We start from the raw sequence: 26,695 nt of genomic DNA, 5'->3' as shown, positions 1-26,695 counted from the left end.
TTATTTATTTATTTATTTTTGCTGTAGTTTAAATGTTGTTTTCTAAGACAATTCATAATACCTTGCTGCTGAAGAAGAAAGAAATCATAGGTCCAAGAAAAATATGATCGTTAATTATTTCTCTAATAGTTGAAAATTGTCCCACCAGGGCTAAGGAGGAACCAAAGTTGAAGGCAAGTGTAGGCTCAGGACAGGACTCTGTGTCTGCTCTAGGGAATGATGAGTTATGTATCACTAGGAAGGATTCCCTGCGAGAGGTGGAACTCCCACATGGCACTGAAGAAAGAGTTGGTTGAGCTCTGAAAGGAAAAAAACGTGTGGATTTGGGATCTAGATAGATAACAGGAATGTAAGTATGCACTTCTTGGGGCCCCTGAGTGCCTCAGTGATTGAGCTTCTGCCTTCAGCTCAGATCATCATCCCAGGGTCCTGGGATCGAGTTCCACATCTCTGCCTATGTCTCTGCCTCTCTCTGTATATCTCTCATGAGTAAATAAGTAAAATCTTAAAAAAAGAGAGAGAGAGAGAGAGAGAGAAGTATATTCTTCTTACTAGAATGAGCAGATTCCAGTAGGTAACGATAGGGTACCTAACATAGGACTGGATTTTAGGGGGAAATAAGGAGGGATGCTCTGGAACTCTAGAGCCTTAGGCAAAACACTGTTCTCAAAAAACTAGTTCTGTCACCTACCCCAGATGGTTTCTGAATGGGTTGACTCTGTAACTTGACCATCTCAGGGTGGCCTGGCCATGGCCCAAAGGGGAGGGTTCTGCTGACACCAGAGTAATAAATCCCAGACTATACTCCCGATGAAATGATTCAGCCAGTATGTCTTGGGCACATATTGAACTGAGGGTCAAGAGTCTGTCCTAGTCCTGGATCTGTCTAGATGTCTGACCTTGAGCCTCCTTAGCCACATCACCTCATTGGGTTTAGGTAGTCGATCTGCAAAGTGAGAGCTCTGCTCCTGTTCCCACCAACGGAACCTCACAGAGTTTGCCAGTGACTCGTGTACAGCTCAATCCAATCCTGTGCAGTGACACTTCAGCATGCATATTGTTGAGCCTCTTGGCAGTATTTGATATCGTGGACCATTTCCTTCTTCTTGAAATACTACTTCCCTCAGTGTGGATATAAATATAATTTCAGAAGTCATGAGCAAATTGATGATCTTTGAAGCTTGGGAGCATATTTGACCCGGGGTAGGTATTTTGCACGTGAAGGGCAGAGAGCCTGGGCTAGCCCCTCGGTAATTACCTGCACTCAGGAACAGGGGGGTTGGGGTTTCCAGCACAAGTTTTGACCAAGAGCCAAGAAGGTAGCCCCATTGGAGTGGATTTAAAAGGGAGTCGAAAGTGAGCAAGTCTAGAAAATTCATTCAAGAAGCTCAGCATCAAAGGGGCCAAGAGAGAGGCTGGTGGGACATGAGGGGCTTTGAGGTCAGAGGGTTGTTAAAGTCAGGAGAGGTGTACACATGTCTAAATGCATAGAAGGAATCAGCAGAGACGGTGGGCGAAAGGGGAGCAGTCCTTGGGAAGGCAGGAGGGTGCAGGCACCCAGAGCGCAGGTAGAGAGGTCAGCCTGAGAGAAAAGAGCCAACACTTCCATCTAAGCAGGATGGAAGACAGCAACGGTACCTGTGGATTCAGCGCAGTGTGTGACTGGTGGCATCGGTGTGTCTCCTAGACATTCCACCCAAGAGTAGCCTGGGACGGGAGGCCAGTGGCCCAGGAGCAGGGGTGCTGTTGACGAGCTTGATGCAGGGCAGGACGGAGGAGGTTAGAGATGGTGGGTAGAGACAACTCACTGCATTCGCCCTCCTTCCTGCCTTGCCACCTGCCCCTGGGCAGTGGGACGAGGAGGCGTGCACAGCCATCCAGACAAGAGAAGAGGAATGGGAAGAGGGGAAGAGTTCCCAGCATGGCCAGGAAGGGAGCAGGGCAAGCAGTCTGGGAAGGCTTCATGGAAGAGGTGCGACTCAGCCTGGGCCTGAGAGGAGGGTCAGGACCTAGGCGTTCAAGAGAGGGAGGAGAGCAGGTAAGGCAGGATCCGAACCCGCTCCCTGCCAGGCCCTGGCACACGCTCCCCGGTGTCACCATGGCCTTTGGGCAGAGCGGTGCCAAGGCTTACCTGCGGTCCTGGGCTGGCGGGACAAGGGGCCAGCATCATACCTGCTGCGGGTCGAGGCCACGGGCAAGTGGAGGGCACGTGCACTTGCGGTAGCTGGGCGGCCGCGACAGTTCTGATGGTGGCAGCATCTGTGCCTGGTGCCAAACCAGCGGTGGTGACCCGGGAGCAGCTGTAGGTGCTGAGAGCTCTCAGGGGCCCCACGGGGATGAATGGTAAGGACTGATGGTGGGGTCCCTGGTGCTAGACCCCAGGGGGCCGCTGCTGCCTCACACCTGACCTCCAGGGGGGCGGGGGGCCCGAGGGCCCCACGGTGACTGCAGCCAATCGGGGACAGAAGCCCGGGAGGGTGGTGGTTAACTCTGGGGACAAATCCCTGTCCAGGCCACTAGGGCGTGTCAACATGCTGGCTGGGCCGCAGTCTCCCTGTCCCGCTCTCCCCCCGCTCCCCGCCCCATAGCCGGCACAGCCAAGGCTCACACAAACAGTGCAGCAGGGCTGGGCTGGGGGGAGCGGCAGGGGGCCCCTTGGGGAGGAGTTTACCTTTTAAAACTAGAGGGGGAACAGGTGCTCTGGAAATGGCTTGTCACTGCGTGAGGGTGGGGATGGCATTCCTGAAGGGAAAGGTTACTTAGATTAACAGCACTCTGCTGAAAAGGATGACATCCTGGCTCTGTCATTAAAACAGGTGGCTGTCATTATGGCCGCTCACTCCTAATGGGAAGATAATACTGGCTGAGAGAGATTTATGCAGGCCCCAGAAAGATGAAATTGCACATAAAGGAGGAAACAAGGCATAAAGAGGGCCAATTTGGGGAATGTCTGGCCCCACAGGGCTGCACGTGACACTCATTAATGCTGTTGCGTGTGTGTCACCCATGCACAGGGTTGCAGCACCTACCGAGCTTTCATTTGTTCAGGTTTATTCAAGTATCGTTTGGAAGAGATTCTTTTTTTTTCTCCCTCTTTGGATGTCTTCCTTCCGCTTAAGAGAGTAGTAAGCATAAAAATGTACTGTGTACAACAGAACTCATTCCTCTCCTTTTCCTACAAATAATGTTGGCTGCCCCCTGGACCGTCGAGAATGGAGAGTCATTCTACCAATAATGTTGAGGTCGTGAGGGGGTCCCTGTGCTGTGTGGGGTTACTGATGGGCACAGGTGTCCTATGCTGCTTTTCTTAAAAAGGATGAAGTTAAAAAGAAAAAAAAAAAAGGTAAAGTCTAAAAAAAATTTTTTTAAGATTTTATTTATTTATCTGAGATAGCACAAGCAGAGGGAGTGGTAGAGGGAGAGCGAAAAGCAGACTCCCCGCTGAGCAGAGCCTGATGTGGGGCTCGATCCCAGCACCCTGGGGTCACGACCTGAGCCAAAGGCAGATGCTTAACCGACTGAGCCACCCAGACACCCCCCACCAATTTTTTTTTTTTTTAATGAACACTTATATGGTGCTAATGCTTGCCAGGCACTGTTCTAAGCATCTTTTGAATATTAACCCATTTAATACAGTAACACTTCTAGGGACTCTTACTATCTCCATTTAGGGAGGGAGCACACAGAAGTTAGGTGACTCATCTGAGGTCACACAGCTTGTAGGCGTTGGAGTTGGGGTTTCACCCCAAGCAGTCGCTGCAGAGGCTCCTAGTCGGCACAATACACTGACCACACACATGGTCTTTGTTTTCAGTTTTAGGGGGACGTTTCAACTATTCGTTTGCCCCATTGTGGAGTCTCCTGTCCAATGAGAACACTTTTTTTTTTTAAATCCCAGCATGTTATTATTTTTTTTTAAGATTTTATTTCTTCATGAGAGACAGAGACAGAGACACAGGCAGAGGGAGAAGCAGGGTCCCTGCAGGGAGCCCGATGCAGGACTCGATCCCAGGACCCCAGAATCATGACCTGTGCTGAAGGCAGACGCTCCACCACTGAGCCACATGGGCGTCCCAAATCTCAGTATGTTAAATGTGGTTGTATAACAGGTCGGGAAGGTACCAGAATCACGCTCGAGCTTGAGCGAACAGTAGTGTTTTCCATTTCACGGAGCATCTCTAAAATGCGCGGCACATGTCACAGCCAGACCTTCAGAGCCCCGCTCCGCGCTCTATGTGTAGAGTGGGGGGAGGGAAGGTAACCTTTTAAGTCCCTCCGAAGTGCACAGGCTCGCTCTCAAACAAAAGATCGACACGAAGTTTCAGAGATGCTTACACACCTACTGTAGGCCGCCCCTTACCTACTGCACAAAACCCTGCTTTTCCACGCACAGTTGGAAGGATCTGTCTTGGGCGATCCTGAGCACAGTTTTCCTGGAGATTTAGAGCGGATTGGGCACAGATGGGAAGCAGGGTAATTTACCCTTTTTGTCTCCTCTCTGTTCACCAGTTGACACAGACATGAACGGCTCTTTTGCCTTACAAGGCCCAGCCAGATTGCCAGGTAATTACCTTGATTTATGAGGGCAGGAGTAGAAGGTAGCATGAAACATAATTGTGAAGTGAGGATGGTCAGATTACCACTCCCATAATTTGTAAATTATTTCATGTTGTGTTAAATACCTAACAAGCATATTGAAGAGGGGAATAGTATCTTACTACCTCTGTGTCCTTGATGCTTAGCTCTCGGTGTTGGTGGGATAAAGAGATCAATGAATAAGTGAGTACCTGGCACCTAGGTGCCTAAGTTCTATGCCCAGGTACTTATTAGCACCTAGGTCTCTAGCATCTAGAGTCCTCCCTGCTAGACACTTGCAGACGTTCAATGATGCCTTCAAATCTCTGCGTCCAAGGTCACAAATAGTGTAATAGGACACAAAATCCTCATTGGTACCACAAATGCATGAGAGAAGTATCATTCTAGAAGAGAGAGCAAATGCTTTTGCTTCAGGGGAATAAGAAGGTCCTCATGAGGAGGGTATCAGAGAAAGCTGGTAGACGACAGGGAGGGACTCCAAGAACCCGTGGCAGGAACGTGCAGAAGACTCACAAGCCCCATGCTGCACAGGAGTAGGTGTGCAGAGGTTACACAGGGGATAATGACACCGGAGACAGATTGTGAAGTATTTGGGGGTTGTTGACTGCCCGCTGGGGCACGTGTGCCTAGACACCAGGCAGCGAGCAGCAGCTGAGGGTTTTGAAGCAAGGGTCACAGCTCATCGTTGGCCAGGTTGAGCTCCCAAGTGTCCGTAGTGAGGGCTGGGTCTGTGAGAAGAGCAACCAGTTGGGAGACTATGAAAATCATCCAGAGGGAGGGAAGCAGGAGGGATGTGGGCATGGCAGCCGGAACGGAAAGAGCAGACGTCTCAGAATAATTTTTAGGGATTGAAGTCTTTGGGAAAAAAAGGGAAAAACAAAGGAGGATTGAGGTGCAACTATAAATCCCACCCTGGGGACCGGTGGGGGCTGCAGGAGAGGAAATAGGGAATCGTAGAGGCGCTCGTGCGAGTTAGAGACATGAGGGCTGCGGTGTGGAGGTCAAGGGTATCCCCGCAGAAGGACCAGCTGAAGGAAGTTGGAGGAATCAGGGCCCCGGGGGACAGTGAGGTGGGGTAAGCGAGACTGGCTTGTAGCCAAGTCGACAAGAATGTCAGTCGGTAATATTTGGGGGAGCACGAGGCAGCCAAGAATGAAAACTCATATTTTCTCTGGTGTCCACAGTATCCCGACCCTGCTCTGCAAGTTGGTGGATCGGTGTGGACAGTGCACAGCCCAGGGGCACGTCCACACAGACCTCAGAACAAGCCCGGTGGGGCCTCAGGCCTGCTGCCCCCTCCTGCCTCCTGACCTCAGGGGCTGTTGTTGGGTTGTTGGAGGTCAACAACCTCTGACTGGTTTCCTGGCCTCTGCCCCCGAAATCCTTCATGTATTCCCAGCCCAGCAATAAGAACTTGAATAGGAAAAGCAGGCCATGCCCCACCTCCCCTCAGATTCACCGGATGGAAAGCCACAGGCCTCCGGCCTTATTCCTCGCCCTCAGGCCTGGAGGGTTTGCAACTGAATGATCTTCCCTGGGATAGTCTCCCATCCTCACCTCTGGGTGGGCTTTTGCTCAGCTGCCACCTTCCCTATGAGGCTTCCCAGGATGTCCCTATTCAAAATCTCCACTCCCAGCCCAACCCTGCCCCAGCCTGCATGACCTTGGGTGGTTCCGTCAACCTCTTGAGGCTTCAGTTTTCTCATCCATCAAATGGAGGTAAAACAGGGTTGAGGGCGGAGTAGGTTCACAGATGTAAAGGACTTAGAACACTGACCAAGAGAGGTTCTCTGTGAGAGTTAGCAATCGTTATTCCACAGCATTGACCACCCCTGGGCGTACTGTGTATTTACTGGTTTATTTATTTCTTGGTCTGTCTCTTCCCACTAGTCTAGTTAGTGCCACTGAGGCAGGGATTTGTGTGTGTGTGTGTCTCCTGTTCACTACCATATCCCCAGGGCCTAGAATGGGACCTGACATCGAGTAGCTGCTCCATAAATATTTATCAGACAAATAAGCTTGGCTGCTGTTCCCGGTTCTTCCTACTTTAGTGTGTCTGGTTTGCTTCAGGCATTAAGAAGAGCAGAATTCAGAAGTTGACAATATCAGTTGCTTCTGAGTCAGGACTCTGCAATCCTGGGTGTGGCCATTACTGCCAGTGTCAGAGTTCCCTGAGTTCCCTGTGGAAGAAACCTTCATCTGCTGTACCAGCCCTTCCGCTCAGCCATCCCCACAGCTCTGGATCTCCTTCCCTCCATCCTCTGTTCCAGCCCCATAAGAAGACTGCAAAGGGAGAGCCCCAGAGGGACCCGCAGGGTCCCGTGGTAGAGAGCCACCCCATAGGACTTGTCTCTCAATGGGATGATGGCCCTAGGCTGGGCGTCTGCCATGGTGTCAGCGTCTCTACTTCTGAGCCCACGCAAACACTGGAGGCTGAAATTGTCCCCTCCCAACACATCCCAAGGCCACATCCAGTTTCACCCCGGCCAGTACCTAGGTAAGAACATTAGTATCCATGCAACCTTGGAAAGGTCTCCACACGTGCAATCCTTATCCTTTGCCATGAGAACAGTACTTTAGACTAGTAAGGCATTGGATTTTGTTATCCAACTCTAACTAGCCATGGCAATGCGGTTCCTTCTCTGAGGGTCCTCTGAACATTGACCTGCCTCCCACTTCTCACAGCACGTTTCTATGTGTGATACAAACAGCCCTTTGGTCTAGGTCCATTCCAGCACTTTGATGATCTGGTCCACTGACTTCCCAATGCTCCCCAGTGTTTCAGGGAAATGGTTCATTCATCCATTTGTGGGCTGCCTCAGGCCGTTGGTCAAGCCACTGAGTGGGCCAGCAACCATCCTTACAATACTACTGAGCCCTCGTACCTCGATTAGTTCTCCATGGTTAGGGGGACAGGCCTGTGTTCAGGGCAGAAGTAGAACTTAGGTCTGTGCTTCCCTTGGTTGGTACATACTTGTCCTACATCATTGACTGAAGTGCCATAAAGCCAACACATATCAAAGGGTAGTTTCAAGGACACCCCTGTGGGACAATCCAGCCTGGTTACAGAATCATTACTCCTCAACCATTACCATTACTCCTAAACCTTTACCCCCTAAACCCCCTATAAACGTAATATTTTGCAGAGAACACCAGCCCCTCCCATTTTTTTTAGCCAACTACCTTCTCCATGAGATGCTGAAAGGTGGCACAAAACTGAGGGTACAGTGAGGCATCCTCTCCAACTAGGGAGATTCCCTGTGCAGAGCGCTAGCCTCTCCTTATTCTTCTTTGGCCACCCCTTAGGATAAGGCTGCAGACCTTGCATGAAGCCATCTAACACAAATTAACTGTGCAATGCTCTGGGCCTCACCAGCTCAGATGAGCCAGAAGAAGCTTCTCTTTGGTCCCAGTCTTCATCTGACTCAACATGAAGGCACACAGGATATGCAGTAGAAATTACAGATATCAGTTACTGATTCACAGGGGCTAATGCTCAGAAGGGATTAGGGTTGGTCTGGATCCAGGATCCTGGCCCACTACCACTGTGATGCTCACTTCTCTCAATTAAACTGGGGATGGGCCTCACTTATACCCCAGTGTGCCTAGCGGCGATGTCCACAATAGCCAAGCTGTGGAAAGAGCCTCAATGTCCTTCAACAGATGAATGGATAAAGAAGAGGTGGTATATATACACTAGGGAATATTACTCAGCCCTCAGAAAGGACAAATACCCACCATTTGCTTCGACGTGGATGGAACTGGAGGGTATGATGCTGCGTGAAGTAAGTCAATCGGAGAAGGACAAACATTATATGGTTTCACTCATATGTGGACTATTTGTGCCCTTGCAGATCCTGGGTTGCCTGAGGGGTCTTTTCGGATGATTGTGGGGACAAGGAGCCATCCCTCATCAGGCTGATCTCCTTCATTCAAGTTTATCCCCTGGAGGAGGTTTGGGTGGGGAGCTGGCCTTTCTTGTGCATCCTAACAGGTTTGCAGGTCCCATGTGCCTCTCCCTTCGCTATGTGCTCTTGAACAGAGCAGGAAGCTTGAGTGGGGAAGGACCATGATCTTTAGGGTATTTCTGAGAGTGTTCCATAGCCTTGGGTTGCTGGAGAGCCAGACAAAATTACCCAGAGGGAATGCAGAGGAAGGATGTTGCAATTGAGAGTACATGCTTCACAGCTCTTTAGAACCCTCTGCTTCTGTCTGTGGCCCTAGCAAACACTGGTTCTGAGCCAGGAGGGCAAAAGGCTTCAACCAGTCAGGGCTTCAGATGGAGGTCTGGACAAAGGGCAAAGGAAGTGTGCCATATTCTTGTAAATATAGCAACCACAGGGGTAGATGGGTATGGTCTTTAATAGCCTGTTGATTTTATTCTGGGGGTGGGGAGAGGGGGCATGCTCTTCCCCTCCGTTCCCAGGAACTGCCCTTTTCAGGGAAGGGTGGAGGAAGAACAAGGATTGCATTAGGGAGGTGGGAACTGTGACTATTTCTTCGATTTCCCACCGCTGCCACCCTCTTTTGGAAACGGAACACCATTTACTTATTTATCATTTTTAGCATATCAAACTGCAACTTTCGTGATGAAGTTGCCTCAGGCCACAAGTATAAAACAGAAAAGTTCAGTTAAAGTATAGGACACAGAACAGCAGCAGCCATCACGTATGAAGATATCTTCTGTTAAATGGCTGCTACGAAGGCAGGTCATGCACCAAACCAAAGTAGAATTTCCATGAGACACACCCTTGTGAGTCAAGTTTCAGAACAGTCAGGCTTGAACTCTGTGGGATGGTACATGGCAGCAGGAATTCTCTGGAGATAGCCTTGCGGTAACAAGGGAACATGGCTCGTGTCCCATGGGTGTGACCCTCTGTATTCTGTGTGTGTCTATCAAAGTCACTTCCCAGAGCCATCAGGACATATTCTTCAAGCCTCCCAGGAACTCATCTTCAGCACTTCCTTCTGCTTTGGTGGTTCCAAGTATTTAAGCCCTGATTTTGGTGAGTTTCTGCTCATTGAAAGGCCACCAGCTAGTGGAAGGGTGACTGGTGGGTAGGCATGGCTCCAGGTTGTTTCACTCCAACAAAGACACTAGTTTAGAGAGTGAAAATTGGAGTCTTTCCTCAATGCTAGTTGAGGAAACATTGTCTTCCTCAAGTGTCTTGAGGAAGCATCTCCCCTCTAAAGCCAGCTCGTTTACTCTTGGACAAAGAGGAAGGAAGGCGGCTCACACTTTTCCATTGACATGACATCCTGGGGGCACCTGGGTGGCTCAATGGTTAAGCGTCTGCCTTTGGTTCAGGTCATGATCCCGAGGTCCTGGGATTGAGTCTCGCATTGGGGTCCCCACAGGGAGCCTGCTTCTCCCTCTGCCTGTGTCTCTGCCTCTCTCTCTGTCTCTGTTTCTCATGAATTAAAAAAAAAAAAAGAAAGAAAAGAAATCACACTCTGGTCCCCCACACACACACCCGCCCCCTGCAATGCTGCCTCTTCCTGTTTTGGCCCAGCAGCCCAGATACGATAAAGCCATGGTGGAGCAAACAGATGGACACAAGAGAGGAAAGGCATTCTCCACCAAGAGATGTCTAGGTCTCTTCTCCAAAGAGCCAAATGCTTCTTCCAATGAGAGATTGTCTCTAAGTCTTCCATACGTTGAGCTTCTGAAGCTGGCCCACCACCCATGGGGCAGCTTCAGCGCCAACATCTGGGGTGAGGAAAGGGAGTGGAGGACAAACTGAAACAGGATGGCATCAAGCCAGAGCAATGCCTCGGGGACAGGCAGGGAATGGGGGGCTGCCCTCAGTCATGAGAGTGAAGGCCCCAGAGCTTCCCTGCAGGCATCCAAGGAGGATATCTTTGGCCATTTTCAAATGTCAGGTAATAGTAACAGGATATCACTATGCTAGAATTACTGTCTTAGTTGTACATTCTGAGGGAAGATCCATGTCATAACAAACTCTTAATCTCTACGTGTGGAAATTCCACGCCTCTTATGTACTTTCCTCATCATGGTTGTGCGAGCCACACCAGCTCAGCCGAGAGCCAAACTCTGATCCGTTTGGAAAGCTGGGTACTGGGGTACCTGGGTGGCTCCGTGGTTGAGCATCTACCTTCGGCTCAGGGTGTGATTCCAGGGTCCCAGGATCAAGTCCCACATCGCGCTCCCTGCAGGGAGCCCACTCCTCCCTCTACCTGTGTCTCTGCCTCTCTCTGTCTCTTATGAATAAATAAATAAAATCTTTAAAAAAGAAAAAAGAAAAGCTGCATGCTGCAGCATACCCCCAAGGAGAGCAGCGACAGTTGCACAGAGCTTTGGAGTTGGAGACTCTTCAGGTGGAGAAGAAAACCTTTCACAGAGAAGGAAGACAGGGAAGAAGGAAGACAGGCATTGGACTCTGGGGAGAATCGTGGTGGATCATAAACCCTGGGGGAGTGACAGTTGCTGGGGAGTCCCAGAGTCTCTATTATAGTGTCCCTTTCTCTACATAAATATTTTAACATTTATCTCTATCCGTGTCTAGTTACATCTATTTATTAATAAAGAATTAGTGACTCTGAGATGGTCCAGAAAAAAAGATTACAGCTACTTAAGTGGCTACTTTAAAGTGATTTTTATTCAGGCACTTGTGTAACATAATTATGGCCTATGGCTCTATGGGAAGAAGCATAGTTTAAAAAAATCAAGCAAAGATAGAGTGGGGTAGTGATGCCTGGATTGTCGTTCACCATTTGGTCCATGTGTAATTAGTTTTCCTCGTTCTTCCTGTAATCAGGCGTCCAGAATGATCTGTACATTTTAAGGGGCTCAGGTTTGGTGGTAGTAAAAGATGATGCTAGAGAAAAGCAGACTGGCGAGTTGGTTCCGATGTCTACATAATAGAAAAAACAGTAATAAAAATGCCATCACCTACATATTGTAGGAAGATAAAATGCAATGCTCCTCACGGATGAATGGTTAGTCTCATTCTGTCCTCAAGCCATAATCAATTGTGCATCATTAACAAGACACAAAATCTTTACTAATTAGCTTTTATGATTATATTGTTATTGCACTGAGGCATTTAAAGCATTGGAGATAAAGGAGATAGGATTGCCCACACGAAAGAAAGGATCATTTGAAAGGGGGCAATGATGCCATCTTCAGAAATTTTCACTCACTGTTACCATCTGTAACTTTTAATTTGATTCACTGTGAAGATTAATATTTTTAGTAAATGAGTGACAACTGTTGAAAAGAAGAATATCAAATGCGCTTTCACACCAGGAAAACGGAAAGAAAGTCAGCTGTTGGAGTTACCTAACACGAAAAATTAACTGTTCATTTTCTCTTTGCTTGAAATCTTCAAGGCTGCTTTTTTTTTTTCTTACCATACATATAATTTCTTATAAATTATTCTTCTCTAGGGACACCGGGGTGGCTCAGTGGTTGAGATTCTACCTTCAGCTCCAGGCGTGATCCGGGGTTCTGGGATCGAGTCCCACGTCGGGCTCCCTGCATGGAGCCTGCTTCTCCCTCTGCCTGTGTCTCTGCCCCTTTCTCTGGGTCTCTCACGAATACATAAATAAAATATTTTTAAAAAATAGTTCTTCTTTAAATACAAGTAATAGAATTCAGTCAATTAAAAAAATATTATATATGTACCTTCCACCAGCATGCATTTCAAATGGATCAAAGATTTCAGTGCAGAATGCAAAACAATACATGTATCAGAGGAAACCATGAGAGAATTCTCTGATAACATCACAGTGGGGAAGCCTTTTTTGAAACCTCGATACAAACCCTAAAATCCATAAGAGAAATAGTAGATAAATTTAACTCCCTAAAAAGCAACAACAACAACAAAAACTGCATGGCAACGTAACAAATACGGGACTGGGGGTGAATAGCAATAGGCAAAGTCAAAAAATAAATGACAAGCTAGAAAAAAATATTTGCAATTCATATCACAGACCAAGGCCTGCCAACTCAAATATGTAAAGAGCTGCTATAAATCAAAATGACAAAGCCCAACGAATCAACAGAGAAATAGGCAAAGGATAGGAATAATCATTGTCCAGAAAAGAGTATTCGGAATGTCCTAAAACATACTAAAATAGGCCCAAGTGTACTCGAAAGGCAAATTCGACTATAAGAGATTACCTTTTGACCTTTGGATCGGCACAGATGAGAACGTTTGACAGGAGAGTGTGTTGATGGGAGTGTGAGAAACAGGCCCCCTCTCGTTGCTGAAGGGGGTACAGATTGGTGCAAAGTCTGTAGAGGGTGAGTCAGTGATTTCTAACAAGATGACAGATGTACAAACCTTCTGATCCAACGACTTCACTAGGAATTTATCCTACAGATGTATTTGTGTGAAAAGATTTATCTAAGAGTTCTTCATTTCTGCATTGTTTGTACAAGAAAATGCTAGAAAACCACCACACTGCTCTTCGATGAGAGACCGATTAAATTATGAGACCTCACTTCAGCAGAATACCATGTTTCTGTAGAATAAAAATGAGGATCTTCTGTATGTACTGATTTGGGAAAATCCCCAAGATATATTGTTAAGTAAAAAGAAAAAAAAAAAAAACAATAGGTAGCGAGGAATACATAAATTTGTTTTGTTCAGAAGGGGAAAAAGGTAATATACAGGTGTATCTGTTATCTAAAAAAAAAGACAAGTGATAATTCATAGTTCTTAGAAGATTAACTGCCTTCCACAGGCCCCAAGTAGCCAGCACTTCTCCCATTTCTGTTCTTTCCTTCTGTTTGAGCAATCTGTGTAAAGAGAAGTATAGATTTTTAAAAGCATCATCAGTTGATTGCCTGCTGCAGCTTTCACAGATCTCTCTTTCAACCTCAACGCCACAATCTCCGAAAGGTGGTACCATCTCCATTTTACAGATGAGAAAACTGTGACTCACAGGAAATCAGTGACCAGCTCCAGGGCTACGTGGCTGAGAAATGGCCAAGCCAGTGTTCGAACCCAAGGCTGCCTGGGTGTAAAGCGTGGGTGCCTCTCACTCGACCATACTGAGCAAGGCAAGCCTTGAGGGCCGCACGCTCTTGCCTCTTCTGTGCATCAGGACTTGGCAGCTTCCTAGACTCCACCCCCAAATCTGCTGCTCCCACCAGTCTAGAGTAGAGCCTTTACATGAGGTTTTCTCAAAGCCCCACGGATGAGCCTGGGACCCAGAGGCCACTGCCACTGTGTAATAGTAGTGACAGCGCACACTCATTCACTCATTGAATGGTCAGACAACCACGTGATGCCGGTGCTGTCCATAGCCCCATTTCACGGATGTGGAAACTCACTCGGGCTCAAAGGAAGAGGGAGGGTAAATGCTTTGCCAGGTCTCACAGCCAGCCATGGGGTGGGGGCTGAGATTTCAGGCCGAGTCCTCTGGCTCCCTGCTGTCATCCATTGTGCGATATTCTTAGCCACCTACTGTGCTCACACACAGTAATTTCAGTCATAAGCCAAGATGAGGGGATGTTGTCATAGGGATGTGCTGGTGTTTGTGTAGGCGGAGGAGAAAGAGACCACAGGGGTCCCTTCATGCTACTCACAAGGAATCCGAAGCTCAGAGAGGCAAAGGAGGACGAGCCGTGAAACGCTTAGCAGAGCTCGGGGCTTCCTCCTAGGCCCATCACTGCAAATCAAGGCGTCATTTGGAATGGTTCAGACAGACGTTAGGAAAGATTGCACTTGTTAGACAGAAATGGGAAGGAAAGGGCAACTGAGAATCCATCTGCCCTGGCTTTTAAAGTGGTCTTACGTGGATGGATCAGTTTACGGATATTTTTATAGCAACATCCTTCTTCCCTTTTTCCTCTGTGTTGGATGGGGAGCTTACCGAACATCGATACTGAGTTATTTTACTTTATTGCTGCCACAAAACTGCCCTTAATAAGAAGTGAAGGAAAGACGAATGAAAGCTTACGGTCTCTCCACTCTATTTCTTCCAGAGAAGCCCGTAATCAAAGTTTTAGGGTTTTAAGATTCTGTTTAGAGAAACTGCTTTCCTGTCACGAATGGAAGCTGTTCCCAGGGCCGTGTTCACTTGCATGTTCCTGACCCTTTTCAGCAGCATTTTCCTGGGGGAGGCAGCCGTTGAATGGGCATCATCTTGGGAGTGGCCTAGACTTGGATCGAATCCTATCTCTGCCTCTTATAAGCACTTTGACCTCAAGCAAGTGTCTCAACTTCTCTGATCCTCAGGTGCTAACTTCTCTACCACGGTGTTATTATTATTATTTTTTTAAGATTGTATTTATTTGTTTGACAGAGAAAGAGTGAGCCCGAGGTGGGGGGTGGGGAGGGGGGGAGCAGACTCCTTACTGAGCAGGGAGGCCTACATGGGGCTCCACACCAGGACCCTGGGATCATGACCTGAGCCAAAGGCAGAAGCTTAACCGACTGAGCCACCCAGGTGCCCAATACCGTGGTGTTAAGTAATATCTACTGTACAGCTTGGGGGGCAGGCAGTTCTCTGAGCCGCCATTTGTAAAACCACCCCCCAAAGTGACTCATGCCTAATAGGTGCCCCTTACATCTTAGATCCTTTTATAATATACCAAACTCTGCCTCCCTGTATCATCACTGGCCGGTCCCAGCTCTGTGTTCCGGGCACTCGGGAACATACGTAGAATCTTCCACAGGACAACCCTCAAACTATGTCAAAGCAGCCGCCATCTTCCCTCCCAAGTCCTTTCTTTGCTGCGGCACTCTGGAGCTCCCGACTTTCCCACCTGTGATAATTCATTATCTCTTTATCCTGTAAAACCAGTTTTCCCACCAATTCACTCAAACTGATTTAATGCATTTAGCTATGACCGAAGGTACTGGTTAATTTATTGAGAGCAGTATATTACCAGTCATGGTACATTAGCGCTATGATAGAATTAGCGTTCTTTTTGTGTGTATGCATCCTGAGGGAGTCATTCCCTCTCTGAAAGATTATCCCAGAACGCCTTTTGTTTGAATGTAAAAGGATGAATTGATTCACCTGTGAGACAGTGTGAGTTAAGGCCAAAGGAAAGCACTGGAATTAACCAGGTTCTGCTTTAAACAGCTGTTCCAGAGTTTGCCTGGTGGACTGTTGAGTAGATCCTCCCTTCCTCCCTCCTTCTCTCTCTCTCTCTCTCTCTCTCTCTCTCTCTCTCTCTCTCTCTCTTCCTAGAAATAAAGCAGACAGGTTAAGGTCAGTGAGAAGACTTTACATGACAACTTCTGTTCTCCCTGCCTCCTAGTAAAATGACCCATCGCTAATAGAGCTCTCCATCTTTCCACCGGTCTCAGCATTATGAGTCTTCAAAAGAGCTGCTAGCTGGTGGATAGGAACCAGTCTGAAGGCCAGAGCAGACCCACAAGTCCTTTACTCTCAGACTGACCGAGATTTCCTTCGTGTCCCTATTTCCCTCATTGGGACCACACAGTCTACTACATCTTTGCGTCAGGCCATGGTGACGTTACATGAGATGCCGTTAGAAATGCTTCCCGTTGTTCGGGAGGAGATCGTTCTGAGCAGTACTGTGAGTGGTGCTGTTTCTGTGGTCTCTCCCTGAGGAGTGTTGGGACTTGGGGAATGTTTATGAAGTGCTCCCCGACTGGGGTGAGGTCGACAGATTGCACGTGAATGATTCTTGAGCAGTAGGTAACCGAGCTTGACTGAACGCTAAACTCCGTCAAAGAAATGTTTAGACCAAAATAAGTGTGTATCTGTCTCTTTGTCTGTCCATCTGTCTAGAGAGTGGGGTGTATGGAGGGAAATGAACAGGTTTCAATGAAGAAAGAAAAACTTGTTCGAGCTTGAGGGAGGTGTTCCACTGAAATCTGTGCTTGGCTTCTTCCCAGAGATAGCGCTTCTCCCAAGCTTCGCGGCTGACTTCCCGTGGATCTATCCTCAGAAGTACTATGTGTACCAATTCATCTGTCTCTAGAATGAACCACATTTTAAAAGGGGAAGATAGAACAAACTGCGGAGCCAGGGAGACGGAAGTGAGAAACCCAGCCATCTGCCCGAGATATTTTGCCCCAGCCTGAGGTTCCGCAGGGTACGTGCATGGAACACAGAGCGTCCTGGCAAAGCTGTGATTGAAGCCCTCTGGTTGGGAAAGCTGGCTGCCCTGCCCTCCATTCTGAAGTGTGTTCTCATGGCTCTGCCTTCCCGATATGTTAGAAAACACACAGAGAAAAGGGCCACGAATCACCACTGTGTATGCATGTACTGTGCTCGGTTGGCATGTCACAGACTAGGCCAACTCATTTTTGCAATCCAAAGAAGTTCCAGAACCAGTTTAATACTGCCATGGGCTGCATGTCTGTGTCCGGCCCAAATTCGTATGTTGAAGTCCTATTTCCCAGTGGGATGGTATTAGGCGTTGGGGACTTTTGGAGGTAATTACATCATGAGAGTAAAGCCCCCACGAACAGGATTGGTGTCCTTAGCAGAGGAGATATAAGAGAGATCATGCCTCTCAGCCATGTGAAGATTGAGCAAGAAGGCGGCCGTCTGCAAACCAGGAAGAGGGTCCTGAACCTGTGGGCACCTTAATCTCAGACTTTCTGTCTCCAGAACCAGGAGAAATAAACATTTGTTGTTTACGCCACCTGGTCTCAAGTAGTTTTGTTACAGCAGCCAGAACAGACTAAGCCAAATGTCTTTTTGTGGCACTTTACAATTATGACCTTCTGCATATCAGTCATCAACAGAGGTACATTTTCATTATGGCCCATCATAGTTTCTTTGAGGCATTGTACTCTTAATGGGAGATGGGAGACCGTGATTATCATCCATAAATATTTACTGAGCATTTAAAACACTTTGAGTTCTGCTCAGAAAAAAAAAAAAAAAAGTTTAAAAAGAACATTGTTACATGCATTTTACAAGAGAGGCTGATAAGGCTCCTATTGGGCGCTTTGACCGACATGGGTTTGCAAGAACGTTTTTGAATCTCCAGCCTGTGCTATCCAGAGCAGTTTGAAGATTGAATATTACATTTTTCTTCCTCAGGTCTTCCTGGCCCATCTGCAGAAGGCGCTGTCATCACATAAGTATTGTCTGGACTTTTCAAAGACAGGGAATGAATGACCCATACTAGGGGAATTTACCTGACTTTCCTTTGTAAGAAAAAACAACAACAAAAAAAACCCAGTGTATTTTTAGTCTTCTGGATGAAAAAGCATGAAGCAGGTGAAAAGTGTTATAGCATTGAATTATCGTTTTCCTTTTCAATTAGCACCAGTAGCTGTCACCTTGTGTGACCCAGACTGAAAAAAAGATTAGCACCAGCATACTTTTATTCCAGCACAGTGGTTATCAGCATACACATGAAGCTGTCAGGATTCCTGCTTCAGGCTCTGAAACTCTCCCACCATTCACGATGGCTTTGAACTGCAGTTTGGATTTTATGGCCAGAGAGTAAACTTCCTACCAGACCTTCCAGCCCATGATGCACTCTTCCTTGAGGACACTGGAGCTCTAGAAGCTTAAGATTTTATTTTATTTTATTTTAAAGATTTTATTTATTCATGAGAGAGAGGCAGAGACACAGAGGGAGAAGCAGGCTCCCTGCGGGGAGCCCAATATGGGACTCGATCCTAGGACCCCGGGATCACAACCTGAGCCAAAGGCAGACGCTCAACCACTGAGCCACCCAGGGGCCCTTAGAAGCCTGAGATTTTACAACTGGAAAGCTTTCTGTTACGTGTGCTATAAGGATAACGGGGGAGGAATTGAAGCAACTTGTACTTCTCTCCTCATCCCTACCCATTGTTAATGGCAGAGACTTTTTTTTCCCCCAAATCTTGGCTATTCAAAGCACACAAAGCCAGTACTCACATAGGTGCTGAACCAATGGACTGCCTTCCTGTGCAAAAAATCCAACTAATTGGTATTCATGTTGTGTCTAGTACCCACCCAGTAGAGACAATATACTGTTAAAGCTAGTTGTTAGAACATTCTGTCAAATGGAAACCTCTATTAATTGATATAACCATGCTTCACTGGGCATAGTGAAAATTGAGGTTCGTCTTGGTGACCTAGAGGCAGTGGAATGTTCTGAAATGTCTTGAATCATCAGAGAAAGACTAAAATATGTTCCATGTTTTTTTAGTGTGAAGTATTTTACTGTATTCCATATCTAGCAGATTGGTAATGCATACCTAGTATTTTTGATAATAGTCTATTAAACAGTATTTGATTTGACACAACATCCCATTTCCTACCAGAGCAGGGTAGCAGAGACTCCATGTTACATCTGGCTGGTTGTTCTGCTCAAGGCAGAGTTAGGTCATTCTTATTTTTTACAGCGAACCTAATAGGTATGAGAATCTGCCTCCTTTTTCTTCTTAATTGGGCATTAGCTTTATAGATTTAAATACGCTAGGCACATTTTAGAGGGAGGTATTGTAACTAGTTGTGCCTCTAGCCAGACAACTCGCTGCTCCTAAATTTCTCAAAGTACAGCATTCTCTTTGGCTAATGGGATTAAAGAGAACATAACAACGATGGCAATCTCTTTCATTGCTCTGATATCTCTACCTATTTCTTTAGCACAGCCTCCAGCTGCTCGATGGACTTTGAATTCCAATATGATCCTTTTACAAGACTTTTTTTTTTTTTTTGAGGCCTAAGGAAGGCCAAAGAGTTAATTGGGAATTAAAAGGCTTCTGTTCTTTTCCCTAAAAAAAAAGAGAGAAGAGGTAAGGTCTTTAAGTAGGTGAGGGGATTTGGAGTAGGGGATAATGATCTCAAGTTCTAAAGGAGACCCAAAGGAAAGCTGACCTCATTTTATTGGCAGAAGATTAAACTGTGTATTTATAGTTTGGGATATTGACTTCCTGAAGAGAAAAACCAAAAGTATATTGTGAAATATTACCATGTTGAAGAAGGAGTGCGTGACATTCTCATCCAGGTAAATTTCTTCATTTGACTAATTAAACAGTAGTGCCAGTGGCACTGAAGATTTAGTTTTAAAAAAATGAAAAGACATTTGAAGTTTTTTCCACATTATTTAATTTTTAAGTTAATCTTTATTGTCTTCCTGGGTATACTTTTTTCTCTTTGTTTCTTCCTCTGATTTTTTTTTTTTCCTAATCCAAGTATAGATGAAAGGCAAAAATCAAATCTAAAGTTAGAAAAGGCTGTATCTTCTCTCCCACTTCTAACCCACAAGTCCCACGGGAGCACCTGGTGGAGATTTCAGAAGAAATGAAATGGGGCTCCAAGTGCTAGTCCGGGAGCCCTGCCCTGTCTCCTTTGGCTTTTTCTACAGCAACCCACAGACCTCGAAGAGCCCTTGGAACCCCCACTTGTTCTAGGATAAGACCATCATTCTACCATAAGAGGTTTTTGTGCTTGAAGTAACAGAGAAAATATAGTATAACAAGAAGTCTCTCAACAACTCTAGTGAGGAAATAGAGGGAAGAGGTGAGATGATAGGAAAAAAGTAGGAGAAAAATTTAATATTTCTTAAAAGATCTCCTAAGGTCATCCAAACTGTGGGCTAGTGCTGAGGTAGATTCTGCTCTGTTGCATGGCCTTTGGTTTCCTGCATTCCAAGTGTCATGTTTTAATGTTGAATACCATCTTGGTAAGTCAAATGGATTAATCTTCTCTCTAAATAAATTCTTTTTAGTCAACACTGAAAAATTATTGCTCTTCTATTACACACTTAAGGTTGCCGTCTTTAACCTTGGCTACTTAATGGGGTCTTTCACACTCCTCAGCATCGAGGGTTAGAGCCTTCCCTAAAAATTTCTCAGAAGCATGGACACAAGCAACCCATGAAGCTAAAACCTAGAGAGACTTAGGTGAAAAATGGGATAAGAACATACTGGGTTACCTTTGCCTGACGGATTGAAATCCCTCCATAGTCCTGTGTGTGTTCACATCTAATGACAGGTCCCTGACCACCACCACCCCCCCATATGTTTGTCATAATGAATTTCTACTTTGAAGGAAGCTCTTTTTAGTCCCTGGGTTTATTGGAAAATAATGAGGTAGCCCATGAACTAGACTTAATTTATGACTTGTAGGTAAGGGTAGCAAACTTAAGTCAGAGTGCAAGTCACATAAATAGGTAAATGTGTCCATTTAGGTAAAGGAAGGGGTCCCCTCCTGAACTTGTCATTTGACTGTGTTGATTTCAGTGCAAAGGCAGCAATGAGTCTTCAGCCATTTCCACTCTAGCCCGGAAATGCCTAAAGGCAAAAATCAAATCTAAAGTTTGATTTAGATTCCTCATGAACAAGGCTGTTGAGTTCCCACCATATTCACAGTTATTGAAAAAACTTCAGAAAGCTTCACTCCTAGCCAAAACTTAAATTCTAATATTATATGCTCCCGTTCAGCCTGAAAGGATAAATTGGAATCAAGAAGATATTAGACTAGATGTCTTCCTTGGTATCACAGAGCATGACCAATAAAAAAGAAAGCACAACATTTGGATATTATTTCGCAACTACTGGACAAATCTATAGTTAAAATCTCTGAAAGCCATGGTATTCCTTTACTGGGGAAGCTCTAAAATCATTTTCAGGGGCTCCCTTTCCCCCACCCTAACTTTATGGGAAAGGATGATTTGATAATGCCTATAAAGGTGCTTTATGTTTATCAGAATCTAGCACTAAGGAAATTGAAGCTATTTAGATGGATGTGATCAGTGATTAAGGAGTAAACTGACCACTCTTGGAAGGTGATTTAACACTTTCAGACTTTTAAGATGTCATTTAGTGCCCTGGAAAAGGTAATTTCCTAAATAAGTACTTTTGTAACTTCAAAGAATTAATGACCACCAAAAGTGAGCAAATTATTCCCTTTTTTAGTTTTAGGATCAGGTTTATAGAATTATATCTGAGACCATCCACCTTTCAAAGGGATTTGATTTTATGTCATTGCAGCAACTTAAAAAAAATATCTTGAGAGCAACAGAAAGCCTGGGGCTTTTGTCGGTTGTACGTTTTCAGACACATCTACAGAAGGAATGAGGAAATAGGTTGTGTTTTTTTTTTTTTAATTTTAAACCGCACGTGAACCTTCCCTTCTCATGTCATCATTTTAGAGTCAACAACATCATTAAGCCCTCTCATGCAGAAGCAGTGCTACTGTTTAAATCAAACAATAGTAATAATGACGGTAGCACATATCTAACTTGTGCATAACTTTTAAACTTTACAGAATGCTTTCACATCCCACTGTCTCACAGTGGCAATTATGAATTAGCTATGAAGAGCTTTTTTTCTGGTCAATAAGAAAAGCTCTCAGCTGGGCATGAAAACCTCTCTCAGCTCTCACAGTGGTAAAATACTGCCATGATTTGCTCAGAAAGGCTGCGGAGTCACTGTCTTTGAAGATGAAAACAAAGTGCATTTAGAGACAAGATGAAATTTAACCCTAACCCAATTCTTGGGGTCCAGAAAAAAAGGCTTTAGCCTCTTTTTTCCTCATTTACTAGAAGAATATCTTGCCATCAAAATTAATTATATATTTGTGAGGCAAATGTTGAATCATATCCAAAGAGATATAGCCCAATAATATAATATTGGGCTATATTATAATAATATAGTCTCCTCTCTTGAATATCCTGTAGTTACAGTTCGATTTTACACAAATTTAATGATTTATTGTCCTATTAGCTTTCTGTTATAATTTCATGTGTCTGAGATGCCCCAGCTGGCTTGAAAACTCTTTTAAAAGTCAAGACAGGGCGCCTGGGTGGTTCAGTCCATTGAGCATCTGACTCTTCATTTCGGCTCAGGTCATGATCCCAGGGTTGTGAGATGGAGCCCAACCCTGGGCTCCACACTGAGTGCAGAATCTACTTGTCCCTCTCCCTCTGCTCCTCCCCCTGCTCATGCTTTCTCTCTCAAATAAATAAAATCTTAATAAAATGAAAGGTAAGATTCATTCTTGGAGCTATTTTCATGCTTTCTACAGGGATTATTACCTATAGCACACTTAAAACCATTTACACGACCCATGATTTATATAATCCTAGCCTAAAGATGGTAGATTCATGAGGCCAGTGGTTCCCAAACTTGAGTATGGATCAGAATCAACTGGGGAGCTTGTTAAAATGCAACTCTGGGCCCCACCCCCTGAGATTCTGATTTAGGAGGTGTGGAGTGGGGCTGATAATTTGCATTTCTAATGATGCCCAGGTCATGCTGATACTACTGATCCTGAGGCCACATCCTGAGAATCATTGCATCCGATTAATATTTAAAGTCTCCTTCAAATTTTATTTGCTGATACATCAGATCTCTACCAGTTTTTAATTGGAGTTTAGGAGCACAAAGCAACATTACTCATAGAAACAAATGTTGTCAAGTAACTAGCTGCTAAACGCAGAAGTTAAAAGACTTAAAAGAGATCAAGCTGAGCTCCAAATATATCAGATTATGAATGAATAGCTCTAACTGATTAATGATAATAATCATTTTCTAAGTGAGGATGTATTCCACATCATTAGCACAGCTACTACCCAACTTATGAATGGATCATATTCTAGTTTATTTAGTATCTGTTGTTTGAAAACTCAAAATGTTTTTTGCCACAGAAGAACTGCAATAAGCAATCGTAGCAAATGTCTCTCTAACTCATAATTCACCCAAAGATAGTTCTAATAATACTGCGGATCCTAATACTGGGTTCCTAAGGGAAACCCTTGGGATTTACGGTGATACAAATCACCACCAACCAAACAGGGTTGCCAGATAGAGGGACAGAGAGGAAGGAGATGGAAGTTCTGTTTTGGACACATTGAGTTTCTTTGGCACACTGGGTAGTTATCCACCATGCAGTATTATGGGGCTATGCCCACCTCCACTGAAGTTCACTCAGATTCCATTTGCCCTTCCCTTTTTGTCAGCCAGACAGTGATGAGGGAGAAGGATGTGTCTTCCTTCCATGGCTGGGTCATGACAAAGCACAGTTCGGGGAGAACTGCACGTACTCCCCGTATTTATGTGGTTTACGTGGCATAAACCACTGGGATACTCCTGGTCTTCTTTTTCATAATTCTCATCTTTCTTATCAAGGGCCAGCTGTGGACAAGCCTACTTAGATATTTCAGCCACCATCACTGTAGCTCTACTCCCATAGGCTTCCTACTATGCCCACAACCCTTCCCTTTCCTTTCCTTCTTCAGATTTACAAAGAACTAACAGCTGATGGAGGTGTTTTTTGAGACATCCATTCACTTACTTTTCAGGAGAAATCCCAAAGTACTTGATGCTGAGCAGGTCTTCTCCATTGAGGATGGGAAGCATGTCTGGGAATAGGGAATTAAGGAAATCGGTAGACAGGACCAGGTGGCCAGAGTCAGGACCAGGATAGCTGCAAGGCATCATGAGTTGCCATCAGCCCCTGTAGCCCTGTATCACTGCACGGACTGCCTCAGAACCCACCCCAGATCCCAGGTACCAGCAAGTTCTGTATCATTTGGGGCTAAAGGAATAGAAGAAAGTCATCACCATTGGCAGATCAGAAAGAAAAAGAAATTCCTCCAGCCATCTGATGGGTATTGTTTGGGGTGAACCAGAGCAGCTGTTCTGAGCTGGCCATTTGTGGCCAGGAAATTCCCAAGTACACACACACACACACACACACACACACACACACACTCTGTGATGCTGATTTCATTGATTGTTGATTCATTCTTTCCTACACCTGATTGCACATAGAATTTTAGTCTGTTCGAGTTTGGGTACTTTGAGAAGGAGGTGCCACCAAGAAGGAAATACCCATGAAAGGATTTTATTAGAAGTGTCTGTGAGAGAAAATGGAGAAGGATCTGGAAGAGGCTGGGAGAGTGGCCAGACTGCAGTGCCATGGAAGGAAGACACATCCTTCTCCCTCATCACTGTCTGGCTGACAAAAAGGGAAGGGCAAATGGAATCTGAGTGAACTTCAGTGGAGGTGGGCATAGCCCCATAATACTGCATCAAAAGTATCCAGGGACTGAGCCTGAGGGAGAGGAAGGCTGGGTAGAAGTTACCAAACCCAAATCCGACGAAGATTCCACAAGGCTTGGGGGTCCTTGAGTGAGAGCTATCCTGGGTCTTCCAGGAACAGGCTTGTCTTACTATCCCTTCTGTGCCCAATCAGTGGCTGGGAGCAGCTCTTGGGAAGCGTGACCCAGAGGCAGCGTGCTGGTGGATTCAGAACACAACAGCTGTGGTCCTTGGTCAGTTATGCCTCATGTAGTTGGAATGTTCTGGAAGGTGGGTGTGCTTCCACATAGACCAATAGGCAAAGCATCTCAGGAAAATCTAAAAATTGTGCTTTGCAGGGGACATGGCGTGATGATATTGGCTATTAAAGTCAAGAAGAGAAAATAAAAGAAAAAGAAAAGTGCTTCATTATCTTTAGTCCTTAGAAAGTAGAGAGCAGAGGCGCCTGGGTGGCTCAGTCAGTTAAGTGTCTGCCTTCGGCTCAGGTCATCATCGCGGGGTCCTGAGGTCGAGTCCCATGGTTGGTTAGGCTCCCTGCTCAGCGAGGAGTCTGCTTCTCCCTCTGCCTCTGCCCCTCCACACTGTTCATGCATGCTCTCCTTCTCTGTCTCAGATAAAGAAAGAAAATCTTAAAAAAAAAGAAAAAAAGAAAAAAAAAAAAAAGAAAGTAGAGAGCATCGGTCATTAAAATCCACCATGATCTGAAAATTTTGCCTTAAGCCTATGGGTTCAGCCTCTCTGTCCCTCCAGACTGATATTCAGAGGTGGTAAGAGGAGCAAAATGAACCGCCTTGGCCTCCGTCTTCTCTCAGAGCCGTCAGCCTCAGGGAGGGCGGAGCGGGAGGTACTGGGGAGAGCACCAACTTAATCATTGCTGCTTAATAAGCAAGAACTGGCAGTGCATCTTTTTTTTTTTTTTTTAAAGATCGCTAAAACTTTCATTCTTTTGACCTAGAAAAAAAAATCTTGGCCTTTAAATGTGGAGCACCTAATTTTTCATTTTATAAATAATCTGTATTCCATTGCACGGGGTGGAATGCATAATGATGTTTAGAATACCAGCTGCCACCTAGCGATGTTCCCAAAGTTAAATATACATCTATACATATATCATGCTGTATTTTAAACTATGTAAATAGTTTGCTTTGTGTCTCTTCTGATGTCGAAATGGAGAAATGAGGAGTTACGGATTCCAAAACTCAAGGAGTACTGTATACTTTATGCTGTTTGTAGGAGGTGGGGGTGTGCGGGGTGGGGGCAGGATTCTTTTAGATAACTTGCTGCTGCCTGTGCATTGTGTTCTGATTGTATCATTCTTCACTCTGTTCTTTTAGGCTGAAAATAATGTGTAACAAAAATGACACCATATCAGCGCATTTTGCTTAAGATACTAGTAGTAAAAGACTTTCGGTCATCAGAGTGGGACAGTTTCCTAAAGTGCAATATTCTCTTGGTAAAGAATCCACACTGAAGGTCCGACCATTATGATTACTGATAAAATTTCTTTTTTGTGATAAAGAGATACACTTCTAATGATTGGAGTTAAAATGAATAATAAGGAAATGACTCTAAGTTCTGAAAGACCTTTTTTTTTTTTTCTTGTTAGGAATGAGAATACTTTTAACTGACTCTAATAATACAGAAATGGGATTAACAAAGACTTTGATTTTCTTCTGGGAGGAAGAACAGCTGAGGTTGGGAGTATGATTCTAACAAAAGTATCCAGGGACTGTTTCAAAATGCGGGATTTGCGCAAACCCCAAAAGGCGTGGATTGAATTCCACCAAGTTGCAGGCGAGGGTGGGCAGAAACAATGGGGAAGCAGAAACAATGAGGTGTCTCTAAGGACTGTGACTCACGGGGGCTTCCAGGATTTGAAGGTGCGTTTTCTTAAGCGAAATGGAGACTTAGCCATTAAGTAGAGCAAATAATTGCCTGTGGATCAACCAGTCTGTCCCCTTGGTTTACATAATAATAAGCAAACTACAAACATTCCTATTTTGCTGCACATACAGAAACACATTCAATATCGCATGGGCTCCATGTCTCCCTCTCTGTCCCTTACACACGTGCACACACATACACACTTATAGGCACATTCATGTATTCACTAACCCATTACACAAAAAGGAAGGAATGGTCTCCATAGT

The 26,695-nt window shown here is 45.4% G+C and overlaps 1 protein-coding gene and 1 long non-coding RNA gene across 5 annotated transcripts in view; one reads left to right on the top strand and one right to left on the bottom strand.

The window, feature by feature from the left end:
* Positions 1–26,695, top strand: part of CELF2 (CUGBP Elav-like family member 2) — an 815,728-nt gene that overhangs the window by 431,273 nt on the left and 357,760 nt on the right. The gene's annotated exons all lie outside the window — the stretch shown is intronic.
* On the bottom strand, positions 11,195–12,156 carry LOC125753610 (uncharacterized). The gene is made up of 2 exons (XR_007405793.1): positions 12,041–12,156; positions 11,195–11,471 (listed from the first exon to the last, which is right to left on the bottom strand). It is a non-coding gene; the product is annotated as an uncharacterized LOC125753610 (long non-coding RNA).

This window comes from Canis lupus, chromosome 2, assembly GCF_003254725.2.
Source record: "Canis lupus dingo isolate Sandy chromosome 2, ASM325472v2, whole genome shotgun sequence".
Lineage (NCBI taxonomy): Eukaryota > Metazoa > Chordata > Mammalia > Carnivora > Canidae > Canis > Canis lupus.
This window is presented reverse-complemented; position numbering and strand designations above follow the sequence as displayed.